This window comes from Ictidomys tridecemlineatus, chromosome 4 (genome assembly GCF_052094955.1).
Source record: "Ictidomys tridecemlineatus isolate mIctTri1 chromosome 4, mIctTri1.hap1, whole genome shotgun sequence".
Taxonomy (NCBI): Eukaryota; Metazoa; Chordata; class Mammalia; order Rodentia; family Sciuridae; genus Ictidomys; species Ictidomys tridecemlineatus.
In genome coordinates, this window is record NC_135480.1 from 152,782,936 (window position 1) to 152,804,655 (window position 21,720).

The 21,720-nt window shown below is 32.9% G+C and overlaps 1 protein-coding gene across 49 annotated transcripts in view; it reads right to left on the bottom strand.

The window, feature by feature from the left end:
• The window catches only part of Ptprd (protein tyrosine phosphatase receptor type D), a 2,128,582-nt gene that overhangs the window by 1,589,825 nt on the left and 517,037 nt on the right, over nt 1-21,720 (bottom strand). For all 49 annotated transcript variants that reach the window (XM_040285790.2, XM_040285762.2, XM_040285761.2 and 46 more), the window contains one exon: nt 19,299-19,369. The gene's annotated coding sequence lies outside the window, so the exon portion shown is untranslated. The remainder of the gene's footprint in view (nt 1-19,298; nt 19,370-21,720) is intronic.

Sequence of the window (21,720 nt, forward strand, 5' to 3'; positions counted from 1 at the left end):
GATACCTCTTTGAACCTCTAACTCCAGAATTCTTCATTCCTGAAAAACCAGCACCACATGCGTGACACCAAGGTCCTCTGCCAGCTCAAGCAGTATCTACTGATGAGGTCAGAACGCTTATGATTCAATCAATCCCTAAAATGCACACCTCTGAACCTTGCTTCATTGGGGAGCATACTTTCAATAGACGAGCCTTTGGGAGAATATTCCAGATTTAAATCATAATTTTCTGTCCCTGTTCCCCAAAAGCTCATGCCTATCTCACAATGTAAAATATATCCAGTCCATCTACAATAGGCCCCATAGTCTTAGCAGTTTTACAATTGCTTAAAAGTCCAAGTCCAAAGTCTCTTTTGAGATATGATGCAAACTCTTTAACTGTGAGCTCATGTAACAGTTTAAAGCCACTTTACAATGGCACAGAGTAAACTTTCCCATTCCATAAAGAAAGGAATTGGGGAATAGGAAGAAGGAATGGGACCAGAGCAGGATGAAAACCCAGATGGTCAAACATGTTCTACAGCTCCACATTCAACATCTGGGGCACAGGGTGGCAAGATGTGAGCCCCAAAGATTGTGGGTAGTCCCACCCTTCTGGCCTCACCAGTTGTAGCCCATGTGGCCTCTTCCTTGGATTTTTGCGTCTGCCCTCAGCTTTCCTCACCAGACAGTCTTTATTCCTGGCCTCACTTAATTCTGGGTTTTTTCAGTGCAGCTTTGGCTTCACTCTAACAGCTTTACACTTTCCTCTCTCAAAGGCTGAGCATAGGACTTCTGATATTGCTACATACTGCCTGGCATCCCAGACCTTTCTTTGAAACATCAGTGGAAGTTTCCATGACCCCCTAACTGCAGCATCCTGTATTCCTGATGAATTGGCACCACATGGACAATGCTAACGGGTGCTACCAACTTGTATAGAAGTCAGGTCCCCTTGTATCACAGCTGCAGCAGCCTGTGCCTATGAAGCAGTGTACAATGAAATAAATCCTGGGGAAAAACTATCTAGATGGCCCTGGTGTATTCTTTTGAAAGCAACGTCTTTTAAACAAGTTTTCAATTTATACCCTTAAGCCTGCTATTAGTGGAGTCTAGCTGATTCCTGAGATGCCCTCAAGACATCTTTCCTAGAGTTTGTGTGCGAAGTGTTTGGTTCACGACTTTAATTGTGCATATTTCCTTAGCAACCACATCTTCTTTAGCCCAAATTTTACATGCACTATTTTGGACAAACAGCAATTTTTACAAATACTTTTCCTCTACTTTCTGCTCACAGTTTTCACAGTAAACCTGCCTAAATTGCCAGCAGTACCCATGCTACTGGCTGAATGTTGTGTTGCCTTGATATTTCCTATGCCAGATTAGTTAGTGTATTACTTTTAAATTCAGTCTCACACAGAACCTCAGAACATGGGCAAAATACGTAGATAAGTTCTTCATCAAAATGTAGTATATGTGTACCACAGTCCAATTTCCAACAGAATACTCATTTCCATCTGAAAAATCATGAGCAGTCTTTATTTTCTGCATTCCTGCTGGCATTCTAGTCACCTGAGCTCTCACCAGAAGTGTCAATTAAGTTCTGCTTACAACAATTCTAAGGATTCTTTAGCCTTCATCTCCAAACTTTTCCAAACTCCTCCAGCAAACCCATCCCAATGCTTCTCAACCACAGAAGTGACCCCACTCTTGGTACAAATTTCTATGTTAGTTTTCAATAGCTGGAACCAAAATTCCTGATAAGACTTATAGAATGACAGAATTGTGTTGACTTATTTAAGATGTCTCATGTTTTAGATGTCTCAGCCCATTCAATGGTCAGTGAGTCCATTGAAGAAACATTATGGCAGAAATGCATGGGGGAGGAAAGGTACTCAGCATATAGAAGCTGGGAAGCAAGGGTGGTCAAGGAAAATATAAACCTTTCAGGGTATGCCTCTAATAGGTTCCACCCCCCAATAGTCCATTCAGCTATGAGTGATATCACTTGATTAAATGTATTTGTCCACAGGGGATTAATCAAATGAATTAATTCATGATGAGATCCAGAGCTTTTATCCAACTCTTGTCAAAACACTCCACCTCTGAACCTTGCTGCACTGGGGACTATGGCTTTCAGCACCTGATTTTTCTGGAAATTATTCCAGATCCAAATAATAGTGTTTAGTTTCTCTATTTTCAAAATAAAACTTTGAAACTCAAAAAGAGTTTAACTCATTTAAAAAACAATCAGAAATGATCTAATCCAGGAAATCAAATGTAGGCTGCTGGCTGCAGAATCCATATATCTATATCATACCACATATATCTTTGATGCACAGATATTAAGCACAATGGTATTATTTGTATTTTTGTTATTATCACTAGTTTATCATCTTGAAAAAAGAGACTAGAAGAAAAATAGAAGACAGAGTACAATGAGCTTTTACATTTTTTCAAAATGGAGAAAATGAGAAATTATGAGAAGAAAATGGAGCAAAGACTTCAGGACATGGGAATGGCAAAGATTTTCATACCAGACACCAAAATACAGGGGAAACAAAAACAAAATTAAATTAATAGGATTACATCAAAATAGAAAACTTCTGCATAGTAAAGGACAGCCTATACAAAGCAAGAAAATATTTGCAAAATATACATCTGACTAGGGAATAATATCTAGAATACACAAGAAACTAAAAAAAAATAAAAACAACTATAGCTCTTAATCTAAAGAACTCAATTAAAAATAGGTAATAGACATAGATATTTCTCAAAAATAGACATACAAATGACCAATAAATAAAGTGAATAAAATGTTTAACATCACTAATCATCAGAAAATATAAGTCAATATCACAATAATATATCATCTTACTAATGGAAGGGTGATAATTATCAGAAAAAAGATAACAAGTGCTGGTGAGGATGTGGAGAAGAGAGAGGACTTGCACAATGCTAGAGGGAATGTAAATTAGTACAGTCATTGTGGAAAACACTATGAAGTTTCCTAAAAAACCAAAAACAAACAAAAAACTATCCTGTGATCCAGTAACTGGGTACATAGTTAAAGAAAATGAAATCAGTCTGCTGAAGAGAAATCTTTTTCCACATGTTTATCACAACACTATTCATGATAACCAAGAAACTCAAACAACTTATATTTCCATCTTTGGAAGAACCTAATAAGTTGGTGTTATGTCTTAAGAAATAAAACACTTTGGGTCTTTTTTTTTCCAACTAGGAACTGGGAAAATGGTATTTAAATAGATATCCACATGTTTCTAAATACCTTGATTTTAGGATGAACATGGAATATGAATTTTGAATTATTTTAAATTCAACATACTTCTATAGTATTTTTTTATGTTTTTAAAAAATAAATGTAAAAAATGTATACAGAATAATATATCTGTAATTATTCCATGTTCATATGATTCTCCCTTTGCCTTTCAAAGGCTCTGGAATGGCTGCTTGTGTGATTTCTTTCTTTCTTTTTCTTTCTTTCTTTTTTTTTAAGAGGGGGAACTCATTCAGATGCACATGAGTTCTTTCTATACTTACTTTAAGCACAGGAAACAATAAGTTGCAAAAATATGATTTGAACTTTATTTAAATGAATTCAAAGGCAGTGTTTTTTTTCTATCACTTAATGTCAGTCTACCTAAATAATTCTTTATTGTAAACATATGATGAAAGAATAAAGAAAAAGACAAATGTTTTACTGATTTCTTCAAAGTCACAGTTGGAGCCTGCAATAGATACCAGACTACCAGACCCCTTAATACAGGTTTGTTGTACTATACTGAGCTGGTGCTGCTGAAAGGAAAAAAAAAAAGAAAAAGAAAAGTGTTTTTTGTTGTTGTTTTTTTTTTTTTTTTACAGAAACATTTCCAAAGGCCAAACTACTTATGTATATAATTTTTATGTATTTGGATAGCTGCTAAGAGGGTAAACTTCAAAACCAGGATCTTCAGAGTTCATAAAACCCAGTAAACACATTCAAATCAATGAACAGTGAAATTAAATAATTGCCTGTGAAAAACCCATAGAATATGCAAGATGACAACTAGACAACTAAAATATATTGATAATTTATTCATTATTTCCATGATCTGCCAGAAAAACATGCACACAATAGATTTGATTTCTTTGGATCTTAACATCCTGTGCCATTATTATTATCAGTTTATCACCAGGGATATTATAAAGTACTTTAAGCACAGGAAACAATAAGTTGCAAAAACATGATTTGAACTTCAGTTAAATGAATTCAAAGGCAGTGTTTTTTTCTATCCCTTAATGTCAGTCTACCTAAAATAATTCTTTATTGTAAACATATGATGAAAGAATAAAGAAAAAGATGTTTTGCTGATTTCTTCAAAGGCACATTTGGAGCCTGCAGTAAATATCAGGTCTTTTAATACCGCTTTACTGTACTTTACTGAGCTGGTTCTGCTGAAAGGCATGTATCAAATCCATCAACAAGTAAAATGAAATTCATATTAAGAACATAAATACAATAAATGTTTTAACTTCTTTGAAACATAAAAATCAGTCCTGATTTTATGTCTTATTTATTATGAAATAAATACTTAAGTATTTTTAATTATTTCACCTTTTCTGGGTGAAATATAATAGTTGAGAAATTGTGTATCACAGACAATTATTTGTTGAGAAAATGTATATCACAGGCAATTATTACAAGTATAATAAGTTCTACAAAGTCTACACATGGATGCAATACTCCCCCCGGATTCTAAATAAACACAGGTGTAGGAATATTGATGACTTAGTTTCAGAACTGAATTTCAAGATGCAATTCTAATGAAAGATATACTTGATTTTTTATACTTTAAATTCATGTCAGCCATTTTGTATTTTGGTTACTATTATGATGTTCTGGAATTTGACATTGATGACCAGTCTGCATAGTCATCTCATTGTTTGCTTATTTGTTTTTTACTCTTGTTGAAGCTCTCAAAAGTTAAATTCCATATATTTCTGCCTCATAATAATGCAAGAAAGGGGGAGAAAGGGACAGAGAGGAAAAGAGGGAGACAGACAGGGAGAGAGGGAGAGAGGGAGAGAGAGAGAGAGAGAAGCGAGGGGAATAAGGAAGGAGGAGGGATGAAGAGACAAAGGGTATCTATAATTCTCATGGACTATTTTATTCTCTAAAGTTATCTCCAAGGTTTTCAGTTTCTGAATGAATAACTTCCCATGTCACTTCTTCTATCATCCATTTTAAGTTGCTAACTGGAAAAAATGTTATGTGAAAAGACTGGATTGATTTGCTAAAAGTTACATAGAATTTAGTCATGAAAGTAAGGGAATACATCCATCAACAAATACAATCATTGAATGTGCACCATCAAATGAGACAGTTTGCTAAGCATTATTGGAGGTACACAGAAGCAAACATGCATAAAATAAGACTTTTACTCATCTTTTTTTTCTCATTTTTTATCACTTTCTGACATACTTAAAGGTTCTGCAAGTTTTAATATTGAAGTAGGAACCATTTTTGAGGAAATCATATATCTTTAAATTTTTTTCTGGAGCAAACAATTATTTACTTTGCTAATTACAAATTATTTATGCATAGTTAAATGCTAATTTATTTCCATCTTATGTTTTTTTTTCTCCAGTGGATCACAGCCAAATACCTAGAGACTATCTTTTGCTCTTTAAGTGATAAACTTAATACATAGAAAACATGACCCATCTCTCTTCTGTCATTTTGGGGTGGATACTTGAAAGTCTGGTTGATTTAGTATATCACTCTAGTTTTCTAACTTTGTTGATTTTCTTTTTAGTTGTCTCTTCAATTATTGAAAGTACAGTATCAATATCTGCTCTAGTGATGCAGTTTCAACTTGGGCCATTACATTACAAAGTCCATTTGTTTTTCTACTTCTCCATCATCTGTCAAGAAGGAATTTTGTATTGACTTTTCACATCTTATTATGCTGACTGTTAATTACATGTACAAAATCCAGTGTCCGACTGCAAATTGTTCTATGTGGGTTTCAACTCAATGAGTTACTGATGTATTACGACTCTTGTTCTGGAAAGACTTGAGAGTAGTATAAGAAAATTTAATTAACCCTAGAAATATGTAATATATTGAGTTACAAAATTATAATGTATTCACATGTTATTCACTTTCAGTATATTCTAATTAAATAAAAAGGCACAGCCTTAATTTACAAATGACAGGAAAGGAGGCTGGCTTTACAGGAAAGGAATGAGACATAAAATAAAAATAGGACAAAACAAGGAGAGAAAAATGGATTTGGAATAACTACATGTTCTTAATACTGAATTAGAGCTATGTGATATAAAACTATTTCCTAAAAGTGTTGGCATCAACCTGTTACAATGAAAGACATCTGATATGATTAAAACCATAGTTAGTTCTATATTAAGTCTCTCCCCTCCCTTGAAACTCAAGAGAATTGCTACCTCTCTTTATGGGGCATTGAAAAAGTGCTTCAGTTAGTGCTTCACCTCACTGGATTGTTTCAAGTTAAGTAACTAAAATGCCTTTGAAATATGGGGTTTGTAAATGGTAATAGCCACATAACACGTACTGAAGTGTTCTTATTGTGGATAATCCAGATGAATTAATTTCTGTAGACAAGTGTCTTAACTATATATAAGAAATTGTTATCATCTACCTGAGCAGGTTTTCTATAATTTATTTTTATGGCTTTCAGTTTCAATTGAATTTTATAGGTCTAATAGCTTGGGAAATGATTATGGGCAACAATAATTCAGGATTGACCTTTTCAGAGTTACATACTTTTTCACTGGTTTAGCTAGCAAGACCTCTAATTGCATTTGTCAGTAATAAAAATATGTGCACTAACAGCTGCTGAATTACATTTTATAATTATTGTTATTACACTAGATAAATATTTAAGTAGTTAAGAAAATCATGACAGTAAAAAAAAAGTCATCCACAATAATAGTCAGTGTGTCTACATGAAAATAATTTAATGTCAAATTAAGCATGCTAATTTTGAAAGAAACCTTTTGGGAACAATTTAAAATAAAATGGCAATCAAGTCAATTGAGCTCTGGGGCTGATTTGGATGAAATAATTGCATAAAGGGAATTAGAATTTTTAACATGGATATTGAGGAACAAGTCAATTCTAACCTCTGTTCTAAAATAGGGTTTACACTAAATTCTGCACTTTAAAGTACATAAAACAATGCTAATTACCTCACATGCATTATTAGAAGGCAAGAAGGAAAAGGAGGAGGAAGAAAAGGAAGAGGAAACCAGGATAGCACCCATCAACTGCTCTACCACTTTTAAGACTTCACACTGAGTGTGCCTCAAATATGTTTCCCATGCCATCGACTGACACTGCTCCTTTTCTGTGTGGTGATCCACTTGAGTCTACCTCTCCTGAATGGCAGCCAGGCTACTATTACCTTTACCTCTTTCTATCCTCATTCCTTAGAAACTTGGTTTATACTGTGTCAGTAGGTCAATTTGAGTTCAGGTGTGTGTAGTCAATATAGGCTTAATGTGATCTCAAAATATGGATTCAAATTTGGGTGGCTGGTAGACATACACTTTATTTTCTACATTTTAGCAACTATTAGAAAGTGCTTGTTTTTAATTGTTAATCACATTAACATTTTTTAAAACACCTGTTTATAACAATATATTTTGAATAATAGATCATAACTATTTGAACAAAATAGTAGATATATTAGCAGGCATATATATTCACATATATATTCATACATATATATTCATATATATGCATTTACATGTATAAAACTATATATATAAAAATATATAACTCTTGGGGCTGGAGTTGTAGCTCAGTGATGGAACACTTACCTCAGCATGTGTGAGGCCCTGGGTTCAATTCTCAGCACTGCATATAAATAAATAAATTAAATAAAGGTCCATTGACATAAATAAATAAATAAAATAAAGGTCCATTGACATAAATAAATAAATAAAATGAAGGTCCATTGACATAAATAAATAAATAAAATAAAGGTCCATTGTCAACTAAAAAAAAAAAAAGGAAATAAAGAAAAAAAAAAACTCTTCCATACAGTAAAGGGCCATGTAATAAGTACAGAGAATAGAAGGGCATTTGTAATTCATCAATGAAAGCTAAAACAACAGGAGAAAGAATGGTCATAGTCTCAAATTACTCTAAAAGGTACTTATTACTTTTGAAAGAAAAATCGGAATTTTAAAATGGAGAAATCTGTAGATGATTTCTAGATTTATGTGTTTCTAGTGCAAATCATGCTACTAGGACTATTATTAGAGTTGAATTATGTTGCACATTTGTATGCATTTCTTTAGGATATACTCACAGGAAATTTTGTATGATGAGTTACACACCTTTACCCTCAGGAGAAAATACAAATCATTTCCCAAACTGTTCCTATTTACCTCACACCAGCAATGTATAAAAAATTCCCATCAATACACTAACAATTAGTAAAGATGCCAGATGCTTTTACTTTTGTTAAGCTATTGGGTCAGGATTTTCTATTTATGTTTTAATTTACATTTCTTATTGCTACCATATTTTCATATGGGTGCTCACTATTTATTTATGAAACTCATATTTATCCACTTTTTTTTTTTGTTAGATTGTCTTCCCATGAATCTATTTTCAGTAGTCTTTTTTCTTAATCATGGGGGAAGGACCCAAGAGAGAAAAGCTGTGAAGTTCATGGTGGAAATCAGGAAGCAGAGAAAGAAAGGGCACAAGGGGCTGGAGGAAGGACAACCCTGCTAGAGTATGCCCTCAGTGACCCTCCTCTCCCAGCCATGCTGCACCTGCCTATAATTACCACTCAGTAAGTCCATTCTAACTAGAATCCACTGGTTACGTGTTATGGCTTTCATTCCTCAATCATTTCACCTTGAATACTCCTGCATTAAGAAGAAATTTGTGAGGATCCTCTATATCCAAACCATAATATAAATAAAGATATTCAACTGAAGAAATTTCATCCTTATATTAATATTGATATGCACATTTATAAACACTCAAAATGTTCTTGAAAGATTAGTCCTTCCAAGTATCAAAACATTAAAATCCAACAAAGGAGAAAATGTGTCATTTAGGAATACATAAATAGACCAAGGAACAGAACTACTGAGATTCCAGAAACAGGTGTGAGTGGCAAAGAAAAAATGGATTATTTAATAATAACAGAAGAAGCAGGACAGGAAAAAGAGAAGGAGGATAAAGAGGAGAAGTGGAGGAAATAAGTCAAAACTATATGTCACCAGATACAGGTAGACTTTCTTAGGTGTATCTGCCAGTTCAGAGCTTCCTTTATTCTCTAGATTTATTCTTCCTTATAAATTTCAAGAGTAGCATAAGACTCAAATATCAGATAAAATTTTATAAATCTAAGCTTTTTAAAATGTTTGTTCTCAAATATAATATTACTCTGGTAGAAGAACTTAAATAAGAATAAAATTCTAATATTTCTGCAGTTAATATGCATAATCCTTTAGGAAAGCATTCCTACAGAATACTTGATTTTAAACTAAATTTTGAAATATTAAATCAGATTTTTTTGGGAGGGTACTGAGATTTAAACCCAGGGATACTCTACCACTGAGCTACATCCCCAGCTCTTTTTTAAAATTTTTATTTGTTTATTTACTTTTTGATTTTGACACAGGGTCTCCTTTTCCTTACAGTCTTGCTAAGTTGCCATGACTCAAGCTTGTGGTCCTCCTGCCTCAGCATCCCCAGTCATCACTGCATTTGGCTTAGATTCTTATAGAAAATGTCATTTAAAAGCATGTAATTGTAAGACTGGTTATATTTCAAATCCCAAATATTTCTTATAAGCTTTTCTAAAGGGTAAGATTTAAATTTTGAAGCTAAAATGTTGGTGAAATAAAAAATTTGCCAAATTTTTCATATTCTCAGAGATCCTGGTTTGGCCTACGAATTTATAATCTGTTAGAAAAAAAATACTACTTTCTTAGTATTGTTGAGAGTTAATTCATATAACTGCTTATAACTGCTGAAAATGAAGCAACAACTTTGGCTCAATACCATGATTCCCTAGTTTAGAGACACATCAGTTTTGTTCATTTTCACATTTATTATACCATTAGAATTAGGTATTATTCACTTATTTATGATGTAACTAAAAAAATCCTGTTTTTTTTTTTCACTCCTTACACTTTTTTTTTTGTTTTAATTATATCAGGGATTGAACTCAGTGCCACTTAACCACTGAGCCACATCCCCAGCCTTTTTTGTATTTTATTTAGAGTCAGGGTCTTGCTGAGTTGCTTAGGGCCCTGGTAAATTGCTGAGGCCCTAAGCTTGGAACTCTGCTTCCTCCTGCTTCAGCTTCCTGATCCCTTGGGATTACAGGCTTGTGCCGTCCATCGCCTGTGGTCCCTTACCACTTTTGAAACCCTCATTTTATCTGAAAACATACTCATTATCCACATGGCAACTATTATCTCTTCTGTGGAGACTTAAAAGATAGATATACCAGAACTGTTCTTCTAAACCCAGTCAAACATAGCAATTCATTTGTTCCTCATTTCAAACATTGATGGTTGCTCATCAGCACTTCCTGACATCCCTATGAAGATATGTACTCCTTCCTTATTATTCCATCTAGCATTCCAGAATATGGAAATAAAGAATATCTTGTGAGGCTGTTTTCCAAAAGTGGTCAGGGCACTTGAAAGTATCCACTAAAAGGTTTCTGAAGGCACTAGGCATGAGAAAATCAGACATTTACAGAGATGTGCCTTCTGACCAGTCTCAGCCATCTTGTGACTGTTAGGGGAGAAAGCCTGGGAATAAAAGCCTGAGGAAGGCAGAACTTCAGGAAATAGTTTTCCTGGATCCTCAAAGACATGTGTGTCACTGGAAGGACCAAATCCGGAAATCTGAACCTTTTTACTTGCACTGTTTGATGATAAATCTCCATTACTTATGATAGTTTTGATCCCATACCTGACTTACCTCTCATATACTGCTCTCAAACAGTATTCTAATTTCTTGGCACACATACTAAGCAATAAATAAATGTTTTGAAAATAAATAATAGAACATCACTTACCCTCTCATATTCAGATGCTACCTGACAAAAAATATTGGGATTTCAGGAAATAACTGCAAGGGAAATAAGGTCCTTGTATAGCACAGATTAAAAACCAACCTACACAACTTTTACACAGTGGGTATTTCATCTTAAATTATGGGGAAAAATCATTAAACAAATTTATTGCAGTTTGTGTAGATTGGGTAGCCATTAAGATTTACATTGACTAAGTTTTAGTTCAGCTACTTGAAAAAATAAATTGCCATAAATGGGGTCCAAAATGCTGAACTCCAGTTTTAAACATGATTCGTTTCATTAATTGTTTTCATGTTCTCAATAATTCACTATTATAGAGCAGAAAGGCCATTGAATTATTTGATTGTAATTAGGTTGTTCCTTTAACATGTTTTATGCCTCACTATTTTTTATGTCCTCAAAAAATCTTATACTGGCCTTACATAAAGCTGTCGTTGGATGGAATTGTATTCTGCCTCAGAAAGTAATATTTTACTAGAACTATAGGCTCTTCACTCAAATTGTAAAAGTTAAAATAATATTTAATCTATTTATTTATTCTATGTCTGCATGTTAAAGATTTTTAGACATTGAAAACAACAAAACAATCAGAATTTTATAAATTGCTGAACATATTTATATATATATTTACATAAATAAATATATGTATTCATGTTCTGATTAATCAATTAGGACTAATTATTTTAAATACATAGTCAATATTTTATGTATTTCTAAAATTTTCTTCAGACAGCAGAATGTTTCAAAAAGCCTTTCTCATTTTAAGAATTTTAAACATTATTATATGATGTCAATACCACACAAATGGATTCCATTCAAAAGAAGAATCTCAAAAAATCACGTCTCTTAGTTCCCCGGTAAAAAAGCCATACCTCAAGTATATTGCAATTTGCCTGCAAACTTGTCCATTAAAGGAAACTTTGGAAGTTCCATTGGAAAGAAGCCTGGGCCTTCCAGTTACACTGTGAACAGGTGTAATGGATATTCCACCTTGAAAGGCAGACACAGTGAAAACTGAACCAAGTCTGCACATACTTTCTCTTATGTACTTGAAGAAAGAAAAATCTGACATTTTTTTCTCTAAAGAAAAGTTAACTTCAAATATTTCGTGAAACTTCATATTTACTATTTTGAGATTCTTCTCATGTGATCATGATCACTAGTATATTTTATTGTCAAGTCTCAAACTGAACACTTTTTTGTTTCTAGTAAAGTGTGAGAGTCACTACAGAATCGTGTAAAACCAACATTCTTAGTTGTGTTATTTAAGTTGTTAGCTTGCTTTCTTATTAGCTACTGCCATTCCATTACTATATTGTGCTGCAAGTTAAGGAATAAGTAAAAATATTTTAGAAGTCCTTTAGTTCTAACAAAACAGGCTTGTAGGCAGTTACCCATTCAATAAAGGTAAAGTTTTTTTGTTGTTGTTTTGGGGTTTTTTTTGTATTTATGTTACATACACCAATTTTTGTTCTGAAGAATACTGCTTCAGTATTATGCTTCAGAATACCTTCAACTATGAGGTTATGGTTTGTCACTGAATGGTTATGAATTGTTCCAAATACCCATTTTTTTAAAATAATAACAGCTTTAAGTGTTATGCTCTAATTATTGTGTTTTTAAGTAAAAGTTATATAATTTATTTTCAGTAATACAGACTTCCTTTATTTTTTGGTACCTCAGTTTTATTAACATATAGGGATAATTTTCAACCATTCAAAGAAATTTTTTAAATGTTTTTTAAAGATTACTTTGTCAGTGCTACAAGATGTATTTAATAGAAGATAAATGTTTTAGTAATGTGTAACTTAATTATGATAAACATTTGTCAATGTTGTTTCAAGTATTGATATTTTATTAAAATAATATTTTAAATTCATTCTAGAATAAGTTTGCCCAATATTTTGTAAATAGTGCCTTGTTAATTCTGTTTCCTAACTCCGAAGGTAGCTTTCCCAAAACAAATTTCTATTTGTTGTTTACTCTGTACTATTGCTTGATATGAATATCTGGTGTCTTGAGAAAATAGCCTTTAAACTATGAATCACCTATGACTACAAAAATGTAACACTTTTATAGTAATTGTATAATGAACTCTCATAATGTGATACTTCAAAGAAATGTTAAAATGCTTTATTATATTCAGCACTTTAAACCAGATGTCTCAATTCACCAATCCCAAGTGTTTCATCTCTGATCCATGTAAACATTTCTACTTTTTACAAATACTTCAAGAAATTTTGAAGTTTTATCATCATTAAGCAATTTCACCTGAGAACAATAAAAATGAATGTATGTATATTGAAATATATTTACATTTCCAAGTATTTAACAGCCAGATCTGAGCAGGTCTTATTAGCTTTTACCAAAGCTGGTCATGAGATAACTCTCATTCCTTCCAGACTTTTATGTTGCATGTAAGATTTAGAATGTATGTTTGGCTGAGCACATTCTAAAGGAGAGTCAACTTTTAGATAAATTTTAGAAACTTTTGAAATTTAGGTAACTTTTAAGTCTCTCACTCGCTTTGAGAAAATAAAAGTTGAATATTTGAAAATTTCCCTGGAGAGAAATGTGCTATGAGACTCTCTTCCTCTGACCTTTAAAGTCTGATGTATAACTTAATCATCCCAAATCAAGGGAGAAAGACTCTAAGGAGACCATGTGGAGGATTAAATACCTATGCTACACTTTGGGGAACATTTCAATCTCACTCACTGAGAAATATAAAAGATGAGAAAGGAACCTAAAAAGGAGGAGAACAGGCAGACAAGAACAGATCCCAAGAAAGAGAAACTAGAGGTAAGCAGGATGCTCAGTGGTAAGGAAAGGTTAGCAGTGAGCTCAGACAGTTGACCCTTGGCACACATGACTTTAATATATCCCCAGAGACTGATGGATGGTGATTCTGAAGAAACCACAAGAGTACTGCCAAGAAAATAGCAACTTTAAATACTTTCCAGTTTAGTCCGGTATGATCAACTAGAACTTTTCTGCTGCCCAGTCCGTTTCTCTCTCACCATGCCCCAAAGGTAGACATTCTGAAACTGACTTTGTCAAACTGCAGAGGAAGAATACTATAATGCTTGAACAGAGAGGAAAAGGAGGTGATCACTCCATCTCTCCTGGACTACTGGCAGAAAAGAGAGATCTCAATATGAAGTAACCATGGGATGGACATGAATTGACACTGTGTTTTAAAGACTTGAAATGATGGTAAGCATTTTTTTTCTTTTTGGTACCTCAGTTTGAACCCAGGGTGCTTAACCACTGAGCCACATCCCTAACCCTTTTAAAAAACATTTTATTAGAGACAGGGTCTCGGTGAGTTGCTTAGGGCCTTACAGTTGCTCAAGGCTGGGTTTGAACTCACGATCATCCTGCTTTAGTCTCCTGAGCTACTGATATCATAGGCATATGCCACCTTACCTGGCACATGGTGAGCAGTTTTTTAGCATCTAAGTCACAGAAAAGCCAAGGAGCTTGCCCTCATTTTTCAAGGAGTAAGGACATGACTATCCTAATATAGTGAATTTTAAAACACAATGAATTCTATTGTCATGTACAACTAAAAAGAACCAATAAAAATAAATAAAAGAAAATGGTTAAAAAGCATAAACCTGCTTTTTAAATTTTAACCTGCAGTATATGCATATTCCCTGTAGTAGTTGCAGTAAGCCTGTCTTCACAAGAGGGCGCTGTTTTCATGGTAGTGTAGCTTGGCTAATTGATTGCAAATGTGCAAGTCAGCCTCCTCACACTTTCAGTGTATTTCTTACAATACACAATATTATTTGTCACGACTGACACAACCAGTCGTGGTTGGCTCGGATTCCAGTTACATTACACATTTACAAGAACTATTTCCTCAGAAAAAGGAAATTGTGGTCACATAAGCAAGGAAGACATTTGGTTTAGCAATGTCAAATTTCAAAAAAAGATGTGAGAAGAATACGAAACTGCAACATACCACAAAACCTACAATGCTTCTCAGGTGACAGAGAAATAGGTCCGATCGATTCTAACATCCCATTAAACCCAGCCAGCAAACCAGGGAATGTATTGTCTGCAATAATGAAGCATTCCTCTGGAGACTTGGCCTTGGTAGAATAAATAAAAAGGGGTAATTCCTTTTATTAATTCAGTTCCCTCTGGCCATTGATAGGAATATATAGTCAGATTCCTGAAAATAAGCACAATTGATGGAAAAAGGTCTTCTATAAATAAATAGAATTTGAATCATGATATGAATGACCAATTTTATTTTATCAGATATCTGAAAGTAATCAAGATTTCTTTTCTAGTTATTAAACTGTATATTGAGTGAATGGATGGGAACTTTCCTTATGTTATTCAAAAAAACTATTTATGATAAAAGCATCAGGAAAGCAATGCTGCCCTGCTTCATAAATATGCCCAATGACATGGAGAAAGACACATAAGAATTAAACCCTATTTCATTCATATTAATTTTGCATATAAGAATACCAAGATATAATTAACATTTTGTCAAATGTAATCAGGTCTAATGTATTATTAACTTTAAAAGGGTAAGAGAAAAATATACATATTTTGATCACCATATATGGAAGAGTTGTTTTGAGGATATATGGAACATAACTTTATTCTCACTGACATTATCATATATTGGAAGATTCTGAGCATTGATCTTGTCAGGGTTATGTGGTATGATACAATGACTTTGTGAAGGTACATACACAGTTGTCCCTCAGTATCCTCAATATTGGCTCCAGGACCACTTGTAAATAGTAGAATCCACAGATGATAAAGTTCTTCACACAAAATAACATAATATTTGCATATAGCATACAAATATCTTCCTGAATACTTTTAAATCATCCTTAGATTACTTTATAAATTCTATTACATAGTAAATGCTATGCAAATAGTTGTTATGTAGTACTATTTAGAGAATGACAAGAACAAAAACATTTGTACATAGTATACATGCAATTTCCGCCCCCCCAAATATTTTCAATCTGTGGTTAGTTAAATCTGAAATGTGGAAATAGAGGGTTACTATGCATATGTGTGAGAAAATCCTGAAATAAATTATTAAAGAGATTGACGTTTCCAAAAGAATATACTAAGCTAAATGGTAAAATATTTAAGAATTACCTTTTTCTTCTTGTTTTAGTCTAGGATGGTTACTTTATTCAACCTAATGGATTTGATTTCCACTGAAGCATTTCAAACATGGCTTAAAAATATAGTTAATTGCATTTCCTATTACATTTCCTGTCTGTTCACATGTGAGATTGACTAGGTTTCATGAATTGATAAGCATTTGAGAAAGCATGAGAGGAATCAGAAACATTTTTCAAGTTTCGTTTGAGGAAACTGGGGAGATGGTTCTTCAAACCATAGGAATGGAAAGAACAAAAGTTTTATGGGAAAACACCGGGAGTTCAATTTTAATGTGTTTGAAGCCAAGAAACTAATGTGCTACCAAATAGATATGTTGATTTGTTTCTCAGGAATGAGATGTTAGGAGGACATATTGATTTGAATGTCACAAGCTATAAATCATCTTTGAAACTACAAGAATAGATGACTTCAACCATGAAAGGTATCGACTGAAGAGAGAAGAAACTTAAGAAGTGACTGCATGAATGCTAACTCCTGGGAGGGATATCTGGGAAAGTAGAAGGTATATTAAGTGTATGGTTGCGGGTAAAGGCAAGAAGGGAGTGCACTTGGGTTATCCACTCCATTAGGGAAATTCCACCTGAGAAAATATTGAAGGTTTAATCAATAGGACTATTTAGTGGGAAGCCAAACCACTCAAAGTGTTCCATCTGCACCTACCTTATTCTCATCCTTGGACTGTATACTTTGTGATTTTTTTTCACCAGTAACCTTGAACCTTGAGTACAAAGCTGTTTAAATGTTCATCATGTTCTGAGAAGATACCAAACTAACTTTATTTGGGTTTTATGTATATATATTAAGCAGCAGGCAACTCAAACATGTTTATCAGGTGGTTGACTACCAAGAAAACATAACAGGAAAATTCAGTCTCAAACAGCAAAATTGATTAATCTGCTACTCTTAATCTTTCTCTAGAGGGATGTCATGGACAATTTCTAAGGCCCAACTATTGAGAATCTAATGTCAAGCTGTAATGGTATTTTCCAAAGGACAAGGTCTATAACATATGCGTTTTGGTGAGGCAGAAATTGATATCTGGAATATGATTGAATTAAAATAAATTATCAGTCAACTGAGTGGTCTGTTATGAAAGCTATGTCAATCAGAATCACTAAGGATTCATGGCTATTCCATGAGAACCTCATTTTATATATTTATTTGATAAATTAAAGGAATGATTTGGAAATAATTCATTTGCATTTCAGCAAAGTATGAGAGGTTTTTAAGAAAAAAATGTGGAAAAATGGTTTCTGTATAACCAGAACATTTCAAATTGGTCCAGCAGTATTAGGTTTTGAATGGCAGGAAGTCCCAAATAGTGGAATCTGCAATTAGCAATTTTTAAAAATTTTGCGCTGGTGATTGAACCCAGGGGCCTTAACCATTCAGCTATATCCTCAGCTCATTTTATTTTATTTTATTTATTTTTTGAGACAAAAATGTCTCACTAAGTTACTTATGGCCTGGCTATGTTGCTGAGGCTCATCTCATACCTGCAACCCACCTGCGTCAGTCTCCCAAGTTGCTTAGATTACAGGTGTGCCCCAAATCCAGCAACGCTGTTTTTAGATTTAATGGAATCTGGCTGCTCTGGAATGTCCTAAATTTGGCACCTCCCTAGTTTAGATTTGCACAAAGGAGTGACTCATTGTGAGCTCCTGTTGTAGAGTAAGAATAGGGAACTCTTTATATTTAACAGTCAAAGGAAGTTATTTGATGCACTATGAAAAACAATTCTTATAGAATTGTCACATGCAGAAAAAAACTAGGTTAAATGGCATTTTTCTATAACCATTTAATTATCCTCTTTTCTCTTTGTAGTATCGTACCTGATAGCCCAACACTGAGGATCCCATTGAGAAAAAAAGTAAGGTTATTCATAACTAAGGGATGATAAAATTCAATGATGAAAAGTAACATTGGAGATATCCCTATGATATGAGTTATCTTTCCTATTTATTTGACCATTTAATTCTCCATAACAAACACCTTTGAAGTTCTCTTACTCCCTAAACTTTCAAGAAGAGGAATATTGAGATAAGATTTCTGTTGTTGCTCCAAACTTCTTCAAACTCTTCATTCAAATAACCTTGTCCATATTAACCACTTTCACGTGTACATTCTATGTATGAATGTAAAAGCACACTCACTGCCTTGCAGCATCTAGTACATTTGTTCAATCTTATACTCAAAATAAGTTTTTGAAAAGTCTTTGATTGAAGGGTATATCTTAGAGTAGTAGATAAAAAGCAGGAATAATCAGGGATTTTTAGAACTGAGGTTCCCTGAATTCTAATTTCTGCACAGATCTATTTGTATTGCATCTTTTAAAATTTCCATTGTGTGCATTTTATAGTTTTACTTCTATTTATCTGTAAATATAATAGTAAATTTACTTGATTAACAGTGTGCACACATTTGCGTGGAGATTTAGCATTTTTAATTGAAGGACTATTCCATCTGAAGGTTCTGGTAATCAGAACTGAAGATGAAATGTGCCTCTGCAACTGTAGTTTAAATGAATTGGGAAAGTACAAAATAAAACATAAAAAGCTATTTACAGCATAAAATTCAACTATAATAAGTGCTTAACATTAAATTTCAATTTAATATGCAAAATAACTATTATGTATTTAAGATATTGGTAGGATTTACTAGCGCTTATGAGATTGTAACTTCAGAACTTTTCATGGATGCTTATTAACTGTGGTTTGGGATCCAAGGTGTCAATAAATAGAAATCCTAAACAATAGCTATAAGCAATGTTGCTCAATTTTAGAATTAAAAGTCATTAGTTTTTTATCACATTATATAACTTGAATTTTACCTCTATAGGTTTTAGTAGAGTTTCCATTTCTAGGAAATTTTGAAAAAAAGTAAAACCATGATATTATGATTTTGCTATTTAAAAACCATTAGTTTTTAAATAGTTAAGCAACAATACTGACATCTCTTTAATTTTTGTTCTACATTACAATTCTGTCATAGACATTAAAGAGAGAAATTTGAATAAGTGAGACTCACCAATGTGTAGCCTCCCCCACAAAATGATGAATGGCTGGAGGATGAAAAGTGTCAAACTCCTCAAGATTTCCCTGGAAGAGAAAATGAGAGACACCTTTTAATTCACATTTTCTGGCAGTTAAATTATGTCAAATTTAAATCAGTTGGTATGATGAAAAAGAGCAGTAAAAATTGGCACCTTACACATTGGAGAAATGATAAATTAATGCTAAAATGGGAGTCTGTATTAGTTCATTGATGTAAGTATTAAAGCCCATAATATTTAAAGAATATATATAATATTAAAATATTTCTCTAATATAAATCTATGTCATAGAACATTCCTTTGTTGATCAACCAAAAAACCTTTTTCTTTTTCTGACGATTAACTTTATAAAAGTACAATATGAATTTTAAGTATGAGACCTGAAAATTTGTCTTTGTTTTTCTGTATTATATAAGAAAATAACCAAAATCAGAAATTTTCCTAATGTTATACTACTGATTATCCAGATTTTTGGTACTGTCATAAACCATAAAGTCTATTAAATTATGATTATTATCTACAGAGTTCAATTTCCACATCCAGGCAACTGTGGTACCCTATGACAGTTGGCGACTTTTCAATTAATAGCAAAGTAGAAAACATAAAACATCCAAGGTCACAACTAAGTTAAATAATAAGTAACAACATTCTTTCATATGCCGGGACAGAGAATATCTGCCAAGTACAACTTAGAGAAAAGTCACCTGTAATTAAATATTTCACATAAAATCACACATTTAGGAGAAGATACTTTGAATTGGGTTACAAAAAGCTGGCGATCCCATCAACTGCTTAATGATCAGACTGATCATTTGCTTCTGGGGTCCAAAAAGGACTCCAACTCTCTGCCAATCATTGATAATAAAGAAATGAGGTTTTAGAGTTCACTATGATTCCCCACATTGTTTCCCTTTCCCTCATACATCTGAGATTCTGAGGTTTCTTTCTTCCTACAATGTTCATTTGCTCCTTATTCAAATGCACATCATTTTTTTTCCAAATGAAGTTCTAATCTCACCAAATCTAGGAAGCTATAATTCCTTGTGAATTTCTATTGTACTCATAGGCTTGTTCTAATACTAGCATGTGTTTCATCATATGTTTTTTATATTTTTATATATTTGCCTTATTTCCTGTAATATTGTTTTAGTTCAGCAATCTTGTTCTATATCCTCTATGTATTTAAAATCTAATAAAATTTTGACTACAGAGCAAGGGATATATATATATATATAACCACATTTATAGACAGAGAGAGAAAGTATATTTGGAGAATCTTAAGGCTACATGTTCATGTCTAAAGTATCCATTGATTCACCAAGCAATGACTTTGGTTTTGAAAGATTTTAAAAATCTTTTAAAATTTTTAAAATATATATTGACAAATCACATCTGTATATATTTAAGTAGTACAAAATGATGTTATAATTTTTATGATGGATTTTTTACTTGACACATAATTGTTATTCATATTTAGTGACTAAAGTGTGATAACTTGATACATATATACAATGGATAATGATAATATAGCATGATAGAAGGAAGAAAATATTATTCTGGATAACTTGACAAATAATTATTGCAAAGGCCTAAAAGAAGCTAAATTAGAACTACTTCCTTTTACATTTGTTTAATGAATAATGTTAAGATTTTGAAAAGGTTCTGCTATAACCTTCTGGTGAAGTTTTTAGAATTTAAGCAAAATAACATTTATTGAGTAGTTACCATGTACCAGATGCATTATATTCATTATGTTAATCTTCACAGCAACGCAATGAGGTATAAGGTACTGTTGTTGATTTTTCTTCTTTTTAGATGAGAATCTGAGGCAAAGAGAATTTTAGTTATTTGCCCCAAATCTCTTAGTCGGTAAAGTGGTAGGGTTCTAATTCCAGTGCAGATAGCCTAAACTTGGATAGTTCCTCTGCTTTTTGAAGCTATATTTCCTGTTGTTTTGTTTCATTTTTTCTGTTTTCATTGTCTGGCAATTTGTATTTTGCTTTTAGCTTTCACAGGAAGAGGTGACTAACAGACTCTCACACACAGACAAACACATACACACACACACACACACACACACACACACACACACACACACACACATGCAGGAACAAATATCTTATGTAAAGGAAAAAAACTATTTTGGTTAAACCTGTAACTTACATAAATTTTGCCATTATAAATTTAGAAGCTAATTTACCACCTTCATTTTATACTGGTCATTTTTGAAAGTTTCAAGAATATCACAAATGAAATTCTATCCTGTCCTCAATGACTTAATTCTTTGAACACCAAACCTGACTATAAAATATGTTATAAGCAGTAGCAATTAAGGGGACATGTAGCATTGGGGGAAAGCAAAAAAGATTAAAGTTTGCCTTCTGCTCTAATTACAAA